The sequence below is a fragment of the Zea mays genome, chromosome 2 (assembly GCF_902167145.1).
Source record: "Zea mays cultivar B73 chromosome 2, Zm-B73-REFERENCE-NAM-5.0, whole genome shotgun sequence".
Classification (NCBI taxonomy): Eukaryota; Viridiplantae; Streptophyta; class Magnoliopsida; order Poales; family Poaceae; genus Zea; species Zea mays.
The window spans coordinates 53,838,475-53,851,285 of NC_050097.1; the positions used below are offsets into that span (position 1 = coordinate 53,838,475).

At 42.6% G+C, this 12,811-nt stretch overlaps 1 long non-coding RNA gene across 1 annotated transcript; it reads right to left on the bottom strand.

Annotated features, from left to right (window-relative positions):
- Positions 1-367: 367 nt before the first annotated feature.
- On the bottom strand, positions 368-899 carry LOC103646453 (uncharacterized). The gene is made up of 2 exons (XR_004856207.1): positions 792-899; positions 368-699 (listed from the first exon to the last, which is right to left on the bottom strand). It is a non-coding gene; the product is annotated as an uncharacterized lncRNA (long non-coding RNA).
- Between the last annotated feature and the right edge of the window lie 11,912 nt (positions 900-12,811).

Here is a 12,811-nt window from a genome sequence, read left to right on the forward strand (position 1 = left end):
CATGGGCATAGATTCACATTTAAGCACTTGTGTTGGCACTCAATCACCAAAATACTTAGAAATGGCCCAAGGGCACATTTCCCTTTCACCCTCGTACGAGGAGGTGGTCGTGCGGGAGGACGGGCTGACGGACAGACTCTCTCTCTCCCTCGCGGACGCTTGTAACCCCCTACTGCAAGCGCATCCACCCTGGGCGCAGGATAACACGAGTCGCAGTTCCCTTTTTTTCCCCCTTGTGTTCCATCTCGCGCCAACCCATCTAGGCTGGGACACGCAGCGACAATTTACTCGTCGGTCCAGGGACCCCCCAGGGTCGAAACGCTAAGAATGTTATTCTATACATTTATTAGCATCGTAGACGTTTACATATCTTAAAAGATATATAAGATTGTACATGTGCTTTGTCATTGATAGAAAAATAAACAATGATAAATATGTAGCGAATATTAATCAACACATTGATTCCATAGAAGGATAGTATATTATAGAAGTCTCGTGAGCGTCCTAGGTAATGGTATCATCGAAATCAGAAAACAAAACAATAAAAGGGGGACAACAACAACAACTGGGCACATACTTGAACAACATACCCTAATTATTCTTGTCCATTAGCAATTACCATGTACTTAGCATTGCCGGACTTTTATGACTTTACGAGAACTGGATAGATAATTTCAAAAGCAATGTCTCATCTCTCACCTGAAAAGAGAAAAGGTTGGATATACTCTAACATAATCAGAAAAAACTGAGATATACTCTAATGATAATGGACTCAAGAAATGGCTGCTAACCTTAGCTCTTGTCAGAACAATCTTGCCGGAAACAAAAATCAGCAGCACGATTTTTGGCTGCTTCATTCGATAGATCAAGCCAGGCAAGAGCTTTGCTTCATACTGGGAAGTGAAAGGTCAAGCAAAATGTGAGGACAGTAGCAGGAAAAATCAACAAGGTGACTGAGAGAATTATGTTAAAAAAGGATGAGGAATGCAACTTACCCTTAAATCAATCCACAATTAAAATAAAGAGAGGTCAAGAATTTGTGTAGCAGACTGATACATGAATTGGGAAAAATAGTGATACCCTTAAATCAATTCACAAAAGTGTGAAGATAGACATAGTTGACTCATAATTAAAATAAAGGGAGATCACGAATTTGTGTAGCAGACTGATAGATGAATTGAGGAAAAACAGTGACACCCTTAAATCAATTCACAAAAATGTGAAGATAGACAACTGTGTCGCAACACATTTTCTTCTTAATTCAACAATTTACCGCGACTAAGAATGTCATTAGATAGGGGTACTTTACCACAGACACAGAAGTTTAGGATAGAGACACCGAACTAAAATAACACAGTGTACAATAGTATGGACTAATAAGACAAATGATAGGGCTAAGGGGATTGGATCACCTTGAACAGGTTAATATTCGTGATCTGACAAGAACCGCAACACGTTGAACAAATTAAACTGGTATATAGGATATAGTTTGAACCATCAAAAAATTTGGATAAGTCTACAGTTTCATATAAATGTCGTGATCTGACAGGAACTACAGTTTCATATAAAGGGAAACCATTAATATTGAGGTCAGATTGATATATTTTTATACAAAACTTTGGATAGCATACTGCATATCATATTAATGTTTGTGAAGAGAGGTGTGGTGTTCAGATTTGAGTGACTGATGTTTTAAAAAATAAAAAATCTAACAAGTGCTAAAATAGCTCATGTGGTGCACTCAATATACAAAATACCGCACAGGACACATTGCGCACAAATATTGATTCAACTACAACTAAAACTCTATTTATTTAAGGAATGGGTACACGAATGATAAAGCTGCAGTCAATTGGAGAAAAGGAAACGTATATAAAACTTAGAAACACAAACCTAAAATTGCGAGATAAACAGCCACACGAGTAATTCTCTATTTTGTAAACCAAGTCTGTTTGTGTTTCAAAGAGGTGTGGTGTTCAGATTTGAGCGCTCAGAGAGGTGCCTTACATCTCATACTCGAGCATCGCAAGATCTGGGCGGGGCTGGCGCGTAGAATGGGAAGTACTCGAGCATCGGAAGATCTAGGCGAGGCTGGCGCGTAGAATGGGAAGAATGAGATGGCGGGGTGGTCCTGTACTTGCGATGGGATGCGGGCCGATGGTGGTACTGTGCGCTGGATGATGATGAGGGGATTGGGTTGCGATTCCTTCCATGGCGGCAAGACGTGGATTACGTTTGGGGCGAGCAGGATATGGGCGGGACATCCGCGGTGCATGAGAAGAACGATTAGGCAATGAGTGGTCCTGCGCGTCGTCGGCAATGGGATTCCTGCGTGCTGGATTGCTGCGAGGCGTGGATAGCGGCGAGGGGATGTGCTTCTTTCTGTGGTGATTTTTTCCTTCCATGGCTGAGGCATTAATCGGTGAGGGGATTGAGGCGAGGACCATGCGGATGCAGGGGTAGAGGAGAGAGGGCGCGCACGGGGAAGAAAAGAGACACTAACATGTGGGTCGTATGCGCCATGAGGAGGCAGAACCGTGCACCGCGGTCTACGTTAGGTTCTTATAGAGTAGTAGAGATAATTAAACAACAACATAATTGGAACATGATCATAATGAAATAATAGTTTCCCAAAACTAGGTATAGCAATAGCAAATCTACCTAATAATTCATCTGTCTGCAAGGTGAGGGATAAACAATGCTAGGGAAACCTATTAGGTCCCATCAAATTAAACTGAGCATGTCACAGTGATTAACAGCGAACATTATTAGGTAAAAAGGAGTGATCAAGGGCACAACTTGCCTGGGACTCAAGATTCCAGGCTCCAGGATGATCTTCAGATTCTTGGGACCTCACTGTTATTCGTAGCAATACAAACAAATATGGTATAGGCAAAATTAACATCATACCAAACATAAGCACATAATAATAATCTACGCGTCGCTACGAGATCGTGGGTTCAAGAATCTCTAAATTCGGAGTTACGGTTAAAAGTTTATGATTTTCTAAAGATTTTAAGTGTGGGGTACAAAAGAAATTAAGTGCATAATTTTATCTTAGATTTCGTGACATAATAAAGTTACTAGATGATAAAGAATATTAATATGAATTTATTGCAACTGGAATGGATCAAAAAGGAGTTAAAATGAATTACTTATGAATTAAACAAGTTTCTGGAATTATTTTTGTACTAAAAACTATTTTTCTATATTAATTACTTGATTTATTCAATTCCTGGGCTGCGGGTGCTATCTACCAGAAGCTTGGGGTCAATCGATTAACTACTTATATACACATGGTGGATTGCGGGTGGATTCGTGTAAAGAGCAGGGGCTCTTTTGCAAAACCGACGCACCGAAAGGGTATCCGCAACTTCTGGTCGTTGGATCTTGCACCAAGGGCCACGATTAGATCAGGTTATCGGCGAACTGGTGCGCAATGTGGGCCGCCCGATCTGGGATCAGCGGGCCAGAGCGCGCCATGCCACGATCTAACTAGAGCCCCGGATTGCCATCTGGCGGCCCTAGTTTTAAACGCCGAAGGGGTATGCATCTTTTAATCGGGAGCGTCCATTGGAATCCGACGACCGAGGCATCCCTTCTATGGATCTAATCCTAGTCGTCAGCGTGAAGATCAACGGTCCTCGTGTCTTCTTCTTCTTCAAGTCGCCCAGGGCCATGCCACAGGCGCCCACGGTGGCGCCCCGCCCTGGCGATCGGCCAAATCCGGCACACTACGCCCTACCCATAAACCCCCATGTGATACATGCTCTACGGAAGATGGTGAGTACAAGAGATGAACTCTTACCGGGGTTGAGGGTAGCTCCGGCGGCGATTTTGGAGTTCGGTGGCTGAGTATACAGCTCCCTCTTTGACCTCACGTGCAATTCGTGCGCTGCAATGTGGTGGCGGCGCACAGAAGGGATAGGGGAGGTGTTTATCAGCTCCGATTTTATGGGCAGCCCGGCCGTTCCATCCCTTGGCTATCACCCGGGGCAGCGCAACAACCCCACCTACTTCTCCGGCCGAGAAGATGAGCCCGGGTGGCCGACATACAGGCCCCGCTTTCCATTGTTAGTCAGATCGATGCGTTTCGGTTGGGTCGCGCGGCACGCGAGCGAAGTGGGCCAAATTCAGGTTAAGGCCCAGCGCAATGTTTTTTATCTTTTTTTCTTATTCCTTTGTTTTCTTCCTTTTTATTTTTAAATCCCAAATTTGAATTCAAATCTTTGTTGTGAATTTGAAATTTTAGATTAAATATCCAAATCAATGATGCCAGTATGAAAAGGCACATTTATTTATATTTTTCTTTATATTGCATATAGGGTTTTCTCTTCTTGCTTCCCTTTTCTTTTGTAATTTATTTCCAAATTCTATGATGTTAAATTGGGTTAAACCTCCTTCTCATTATTAAGGTATTCTTATTACTATTATTAGTATTGTCAAATGCACAATCAATAAAAACCCAAATAATGCATGTTTTATTAGAGAATTAGTTAACCTTAGATATGCTCCCTAATGATCTTCATGAATGAAAAGGCATTACACATAAAAGTTTATTCTTCTCTTTTATTTCCCAAAGTTGGGTATTACACACAAAAGTTATACCAGAGATAAATCCATACATTACCTATTATTAGTCTCACAGGGTTAAACATCTAATTACCATTAGGGTTTCCATTTTATTCATCTTATTAAGTAAATAAACTATTATATAAACTAACCTATAGTCTAGGCATAAAATTATAATGTGTAGACAGTGAATGATCATAATTTATTTGGACAGAGAATAATTCTATGAACATTTTGCAATTTGAATCACTCAGAACCGCCGTCTGTGATTAAAGATATGAAATAAACAAGTTTTGAAGTTTAAAATACAAAATTAGGCCTAAGTCTGTGATTACATAAGAGTCCAGGGTTCAATCTACGAGATTACAGGGGCCTTCGCGAGAAACTGAGGGGATGACAAGTTCTATTACACGAGAACTAGAGATTCTTTTTACAAAACGAAAAATCGAAGGGAAAGAGGTGAGGCTGATGGGCGGGTCCTCCTTGTTAGGACCGCCATCTTCCTCGGCCACGCGCTCGGCGCGAGCGCATGGCCGGAGCCGACAACTCCACACGGGCGAAGAAGGCACGAGGCAGTTGCGGTTGGCCGGGGGGTCTCGGTATGACAACACAGTATCGATACCGGCGATCACCGGTGGCTAATTGACGGAACAGAGAAAACGAGGGAGAGAGAGAAGGAGAAGTCCAACGGGTAAATTCACCTCGGGTGAGGTGAAATCGACGGTGAGGCTTTGCCTGGCGGTGGTGGAGCACGGTCGGGGATGGCAGACGAGCTCAGCTGGGGGAGGATTCGGGCGTAGGAGTCCTAGCGACGGGGGAGCTCCAGCGAGCTTGAAGAACGGGCACACGCAACTCGGGTGAGTATGCAAGGGCGAAATGAATGAGGCAGAGGGGAAGTGGGTGCGTGCGGGGACTTGAGGAGGGGGTCAAGATGGCGGTTTGACGCTGGGAGGCGACGTGGGCGCGGCGGTCTCGGCGTGCGTGCGCGCGGTCCGTGCGGGCGAGCGGTTGAAGGAGGGGAGAAGGAATGGCAAGCGGGGCCCACAGAATAGCGACACAGACACGCGAGCACGCAACGGGCCAAGACGCCGACGAGGTGGCCCCACTGGGCAGAGAGAGAGGGCGGGCGAGCTAGCTCGGCGACGACAGGGTGGGCCCACATGGCGGTGAGAGCGGGGAAGGGGGGAGGCGGACGCGCGCTAGCGGGCCAACTGGGCCGAAAGGCCGGAACAGGGGAGCTGGGCTTGTTCAGTTTTCTTATTTATTCTCGAATTTCTAATTCATTTCCATTTTATTTTCTCTAATGAACTCAATTCAAATTCAAATCAAATTCAAATTCAAACCATTTCAAACATGTGCATCAATCAAAAGGATAATTTAGGGTCAGTATGGTGCAACAATTCATGACTCACATTGTTTTGACAAAATAAATAATTAATCCCTAACCTAATTAACCTACTCTAAACAAAAGGAGGAGAGAGAGTCTAGAGAGAGAGACAAGAAGTAACACCTGAATTTGGTAGGCATTTAGAGAAGAAATTTTATACCCCAAATTCAGGGTGTTAGACGGACGAGTGGTGGCGGCGCACCCTAGGCCTGGTGGCGACGGCGGGTTGGCGAGGCGTGGTAGGCTTCGACACCGGCGGTGGCCTTGAGGGAGCGCGGTAGCGACGGATTTGGGAGGCGCGCACGCGGTGGCGGATCCCAGAGGCGCACGCGGCGTCGGCTCCTCGAGGTGCGCACCCCAGAGTGGCTCCCGTTGGCGTCCCACCTCTGGCAACGACACTGGCCTTCCCTAGGTGCGAGCGACGATGACGGACTTCCCTAGGCGCGAGCGGTGGTGGATCGACGGCCCTATTTATATGTGATTTTGTATACATATTTATGCCAACGTAAATATGTTTTTATGATACATTGTCACTCATGGCTCTCCTTTCCATCTTTTGTATGTTTATAATATTTTTATTCACATTTTATGTAAAAGTTTGTTGATTTTTATGTAGTGTACCGCAATGCATAAATAACTTCCACATGTAGCATAATTAATCAATATATATCATAAATTAGTTCTAACGAGACTAACTGCATTACTGTTGGAGAGATCTTATATTTATGGACAAAATAAAGCATTGAAAATCAGATTTTTGTTTTCATGCATGCCTATCCATTTCATTTCAGCTCACATTCTTGCCATCCTAAATTTGTGCGCATGAACAGAAAACAGATTTTGAACACACTGTACTGTAGTGCATAAATACCTTCATCGTGTACTATAATTAGTCTCAGTATATATATCATAAAATGGTTCTAACGAGCTTAGATCTATGGTTGTTGAAGAGATCATATATTTATGGAGGAAATTAAGCATTTAAATCGGTTTTTTTTTGTTTCCATACACACCAATCCATTTCCATTCAACGCACATTCTTGTCATCCTAAATTTGTGTGCATGCAGCAGGATAAATTTTTTACGTGGTGTGACACACTACATAAATATCTATACCGTGTAGCATAATTAGTATCAATATATGTCATAAACTGGTTACAACAAGCCTAGCTGCATTGCTGTTGAAGATCCTATGTTATGGGGGGAATAAACCATTTAAATCATATTTTTTGTTTCCATGCATGTCAATCCACTTCCTCTCAACACACATCTTTACTATACTAAATTTGTGCACATGCAGCATGAAACTGATTTTCTACGAGCGTCTCGTATTGCATAAATATCTACACTCGTAGTATAATTAGTATTAGTATATATCATAAAATGGTTGTAACGAGACTTGCTGCATTACTGTTATAGAGATCCTATATTTATGGACAGAATAAAACATTCAAATCATATTTTTTTTTATTTTCATGCATGCAGCAGTTAATCCTGATTTCTTGCGCATGCAAATGGAAACAAACTTAGGGCATGCAAGGAATGAGACGCCTACAAGAGGAGAGCTAGCAGCCAGGCTGGTCCGGTGGTGCGGGGGTGGCTGGAGCTTCTTGTATCCTATTGGAAGCGCAGGGCTCCCAATATCCTCACCCTATATATATTTTCTTTTGAGAGGATGAGACTCGCTGCCCAATTCCAATACAACCATAACGAAAAATACATGGTTATGTTTAGAATGTTGACAATTAGGACAAGGATGTCAACAATGCTACTAAACCTGATTCAAGCCAATAGCCTGAGGATATCAGCACTGTCGTGCCAACATCAACCATAAGAATTGAAAGTCGCCTAGAGGGGGGTGAATAGATGAAACCTGAAATTTATAAACTTTAAACATGCACTAAGGTCGGGGTTAGCGTTAGAATTAAATAGGAGTTCGAAAGATAGTTCTCCTTGCTTAGAGTTGCTCAATCAATGCAGATAACGTTTGGGAGCAAAATTAAAACAATATGAGCAAGGGAACTTTAGAGAGAGGAAAGAGGGAAAACAAACCAAGTGGAAATCAACACAAGTGAACACGGTGATTTGTTTTACCGAGATTCGATTCCAAAGAACCTAGTCCCCGTTGAGGAGTCTACAAAGGCCGGGTCTATTTCAACCCTTTCCCTCTCTCAATCGGTCACACAGACCGGTCGAGGCTTCTCCTTAATCACTTGGGTCACTAAGACCCCGCAAGGATCACCACACACTTAGGTGTCTCTTGCTAGCTTTACAAAGCACTTAGAGAAATGAGAATATCAAGGAAAAAAGCAACCCAAGCAACAAGAGCAACAAAAGAACACAAAACGCCCTCTCTCATGTCACTAAGGAATTGAGTTGATTTGGAGGCTTAGAGAGGATTTGATCTATTGAATGTGTCTTGGAGTGAAGTCTTTTGCTCTTGCAATGAATGTTGAGTTCAGAAAACTTGGATGGCTTGAATGGAGGTGGTTGGGGGTATTTATAGCCCAACCACTATTATAGTCGTTGTTGTCGATGGCGCACCGGACAGTCCGGTGGTGCACCGGACAGGGCACTGTTCACTGTCTGGTGCATGCCACGTCAGCACTTCGTTGGGGTTTGGAGCGGTTGACCGTTGAAGTTCTTTGTCATGTAGTTGCACCGGAAATGTCCGGTGTGTTATGACTTCGTAGCCTGACATCTGACTTCTACACTGTGCGCTTTTACTATTCACGCAGTCGACCGTTGAGTGCCAGGTTACCGGTTCTCCGTTGGCTCTTCCTGTCAATTTTACATCCAGCATAATCGGCATCGGAATACCCAATTAAATCAAAGGTAGATCCCTTGGGGTACCAAAGCCCAAACTTCGGAGTGTAAACTAAATATCTCATGATTCTTTTCACGGCCCTAAGGTGAGCTTCCTTAGGATTTGCCTAGAACCTTGCACACATGCATACTGAAAGCATTATATCGGTCGAGATGCACATAAATAGAGTAAAGAACCTATCATCGATCGGTATACCTTTTGATCTACGGATTTACCTCCCATGTCGAGGTCGAGATGTCCATTTGTTCCCATGGGAGTCTTGATGGGTTTTGGCATTCTTCATTCCAAACTTCTTGAGTATGTCTTGAATGTACTTAGTTTGGCTGATGAAGGTGCCCTCTTGGAGTTGCTTGATTTGAAATCCAAGGAAATACTTCAACTCCCCCATCATAGACATCTCGAATTTCTGTACCATAATCCTACTAAATTCTTCACAAGTTGACTTGTTAGTAGACCCAAATATAATATCATCAACATATATTTGGCATAGAAACAAGTAATTTGCGATTGTTTTGGTGAAGGGAGTAGGGTCAGCTTTACCAACTTTGAAGCTATTAGTGATAAGAAAGTCTCTCAGGCATTCATACCATGCTCTTGGGGCTTGCTTGAGCCCATAAAGATCCTTTGAGAGCTTATAAACATGGTTAGGATACTCACTATCTTCAAAGTCGGGAGGTTGCTCAACATATACCTCTTCCTTGATAGGGCCATTGAGAAAGGCACTCTTCACGTCCATTTGATATAGCTTAAAGCCATGGTGAGTAGTATAGGCAAGTAATATATGAAATGACTCAAGCCTGGCTACAGGTGCATAGGTTTCATCGAAATCCAAACCTTCGACTTGTGAATAACCTTTGGCAACAAGTCGGGCTTTGTTCCTAGTCACCACATCATGCTCATCTTGTTTGTTGCGAAACACCCACTTGGTACCTACAACATTTTGGTTAGGACATGGAACTAAATGCCATACCTCATTCCTCATGAAGTTGTTGAGCTCCTCTTGCATTGCCACCACCCAATCTGGATCTCTTAGTGCATCCTCTATCCTGTATGGCTCAATAGAGAACACAAAAGAGTAATGTTCACAAAAATGAGCAACTCGAGATCTAGTGGTTACCCCCTTGTGGATATCACCAAGTATGGAGTTGACGGAGTGATCTCTTTGAATTGCTTGGTGGACTCTTGGGTGTGGCGGTCTTTGATCCCGAATCTCTTGATCATGTTCCTTTTCTTCATTATCTTCATCTCCCCCTTGATCAATATCCTCCTCTTGAGGTGGCTCATCGTTTTAATCTTCATCCTCTTCTTCTTGAGCCAATTCCTCATCTTGAGTTGGTGGAGATGCTTGCATGGAAGATGATGGTTGATCTTGTGTTTATGGAGGCTCTTCGGATTCCTTTGGACACACATCCCCAATGGACATGTTCCTTAGCGTGATGCACAGAGCCTCTTCATCATCTAATTCATCAAGATCAACTTGCTCTACTTGAGAGCCATTAGTCTCATCAAACACATTGTCACAAGAAACTTCAACTAATCCAGTGGACTTGTTGAAGACTCTATATGCCCTTGTGTTTGAGTCATAACCAAGTAAAAAACCTTCTACTGCTTTAGGAGCAAATTTAGAATTTCTACCTCTTTTCATAAGAATAAAGCATTTGCTCCCAAAAACTCTAAAATAAGAAACATTGGGCTTTTTACCAGTGAGGAGTTCGTATGATGTTTTCTTGAGAATTCGGTGAAGATATAACCGGTTGATGGAGTAGCAGGCGGTGTTAATTGCCTCCGCCCAAAATTGTCCCGGTGTTTTGTACTCATCAAGCATGGTCCTTGCCATGTCCAATAGAGTTCTATTCTTCCTCTCCACTACACCATTTTGTTGAGGTGTGTAGGGAGAAGAAAACTCATGCTTGATGCCCTCCTCCTCAAGAAATCCTTCAATTTGAGAGTTCTTGAACTCCGTCCCATTGTCGCTTCTAATCTTCTTTATTCTTAATCCGAACTCATTTTGAGCTCGTCTCAAGAATCTCTTTAAGGTCTCTTGGGTTTGAGATTTTTCCTGCAAAAAGAATACCCAAGTGAAGCGAGAATAATCATCCATAATTACAAGACAATACTTACTCCCAACGATGCTAATATAAGCGATCGAGCCGAATAGTTCCATGTGGAGTAGCTCAAGCGGCCTGTCGGTCATCATGATGTTCTTGTGTGGATGATGGACTCCAACTTGCTTCCCTGCTTGACATACGCTACAAATCCTGTCTTTCTCAAAATGAACATTTGTTAGTCCTAAAATGTGTTCTCCCTTTAGAAGCTTGTGAAGATTCTTCATCCCAACGTGGACAATCGGCGATGCTAGAGTCAGTCCATGTTAGTCTTAGCAATTAAGCAAGTGTCTAGTTCAACATTGTTATCATAAAAATCAACTAAATATAGCTAACCATCTAACACTCCCTTAAATGCTATTGAATCATCAATTATTCTAAAGACAGTAACACCTATATCAGTAAAAAGACATTGTAGCCCATTTTACATAATTGAGTTAAGAAACAAAGGTCTTGAAAAAGACAAAGTATTGATTTTATTGGTAAACAAAGTGAAAGAAGATGAAGCTAGTTTCAATGCTCAAGCCAAAATCCAAAAGAATGAAATTGAAGACCTTCGGAAGCAGTTGACAGAAGCCAAAGAAAAATGCGCTCTCGCAGAAGCTAACTGGGAGATCAGTGAATATTGGAATTTTTTTTAGAGAAAACAGTTGAAGAACTTCGCGCATCCAAGGAAAGATGCTTTGAAAAATCCTTGGGCTGCGTGGAAAAAATAAAGGCTAGCTTCGCCAACGTGGGCGCCTATTCTAACGAAGATAATGTAATATGAGGCGACCCTGAAGGTGTTATCGAATGGATAAGTGGAGAGGCCGAAGCTTTCAAAGAAATATTAAGTGATCGCGGGGATGTCTGCGTGTTCTTCGGTGCAAGGGGAATTTCAGCCATCCTAGAGAAGGCGGGATGCGACCATATCAAGACCCTGGCCCAGGCCGAAGCTGCCTTCTCCGTGAATGATACAAAGGATCCCTCAGCTGAAGCGAGTTTAATGGGCAGGAAATTTTACAATGACATCTGGGTAAATGGTGGTCGAGAGATGGCTCACGAGATTATGAAGAAAAGTGAGAAAGACATCCATGACGCCCGAGTACAAGCAAAACAAGCTGAAGAAGCTGCAGAGCGTGAGAGACGCATATGTATTGTTTCGCGGTATCTAGCTTCGGCATTTGTTTTTGTGGCTTCGGACTGATTAATTTTTTCCACTGTAGCTGAATTATCTCCGCCACCGGAACCGTTCGATCCCCTGGCCGATCTAGAAACGAAGGAAGCAATAAAGATCAATAATATGGCCGAATCTATTGTTGACGAAGTCGTTAACAAATTGCTAAATGAAGTTGCGGAGAAGATCCTGAAAGAGGACTAGTACTTATTGTAAAAAACATTTTTAGATGGTCAATGTAGCTTTGTTGTAACAAGACTGTAATATTCGATGTGTATATCTTTGAATCTAATATGTAAATTATTTGTAATTCACTTCTTTGCGATGCATGAAACTTTTATATACATACCGTTTTTGAGCCTTCGGCGAAAAAACACCTTCCCTTCTTTTCATGCTTCGTAAAGAAAAAGATCCATGCTTCGTAAAAATATCCATGCTTCGTAAGAACATCCAAGCTTCGTAAAAACATCCATGCTTCGTAAAAAACATCCATGTTTCGCAAAAACATCCATGATTCGTGAACAAGGGATCCCTTCTTTTGCAACAGAGCTGATGAAACTGTATTTCTCAGCTTATTTCGTGCCTTAGCATATTTTCATTTTTATAAAGCATTCTCCGAAGATCGACTTCGTATTCAATTCATGTCATTGGTGCGATATGATGTATGATGTGATGCTATGCGGGATAATGTGATGGTATGATGCAAAGAATGATGCTAATGCCGAAGACACACACCCACACGCCCACGCTGAAACACACAATCT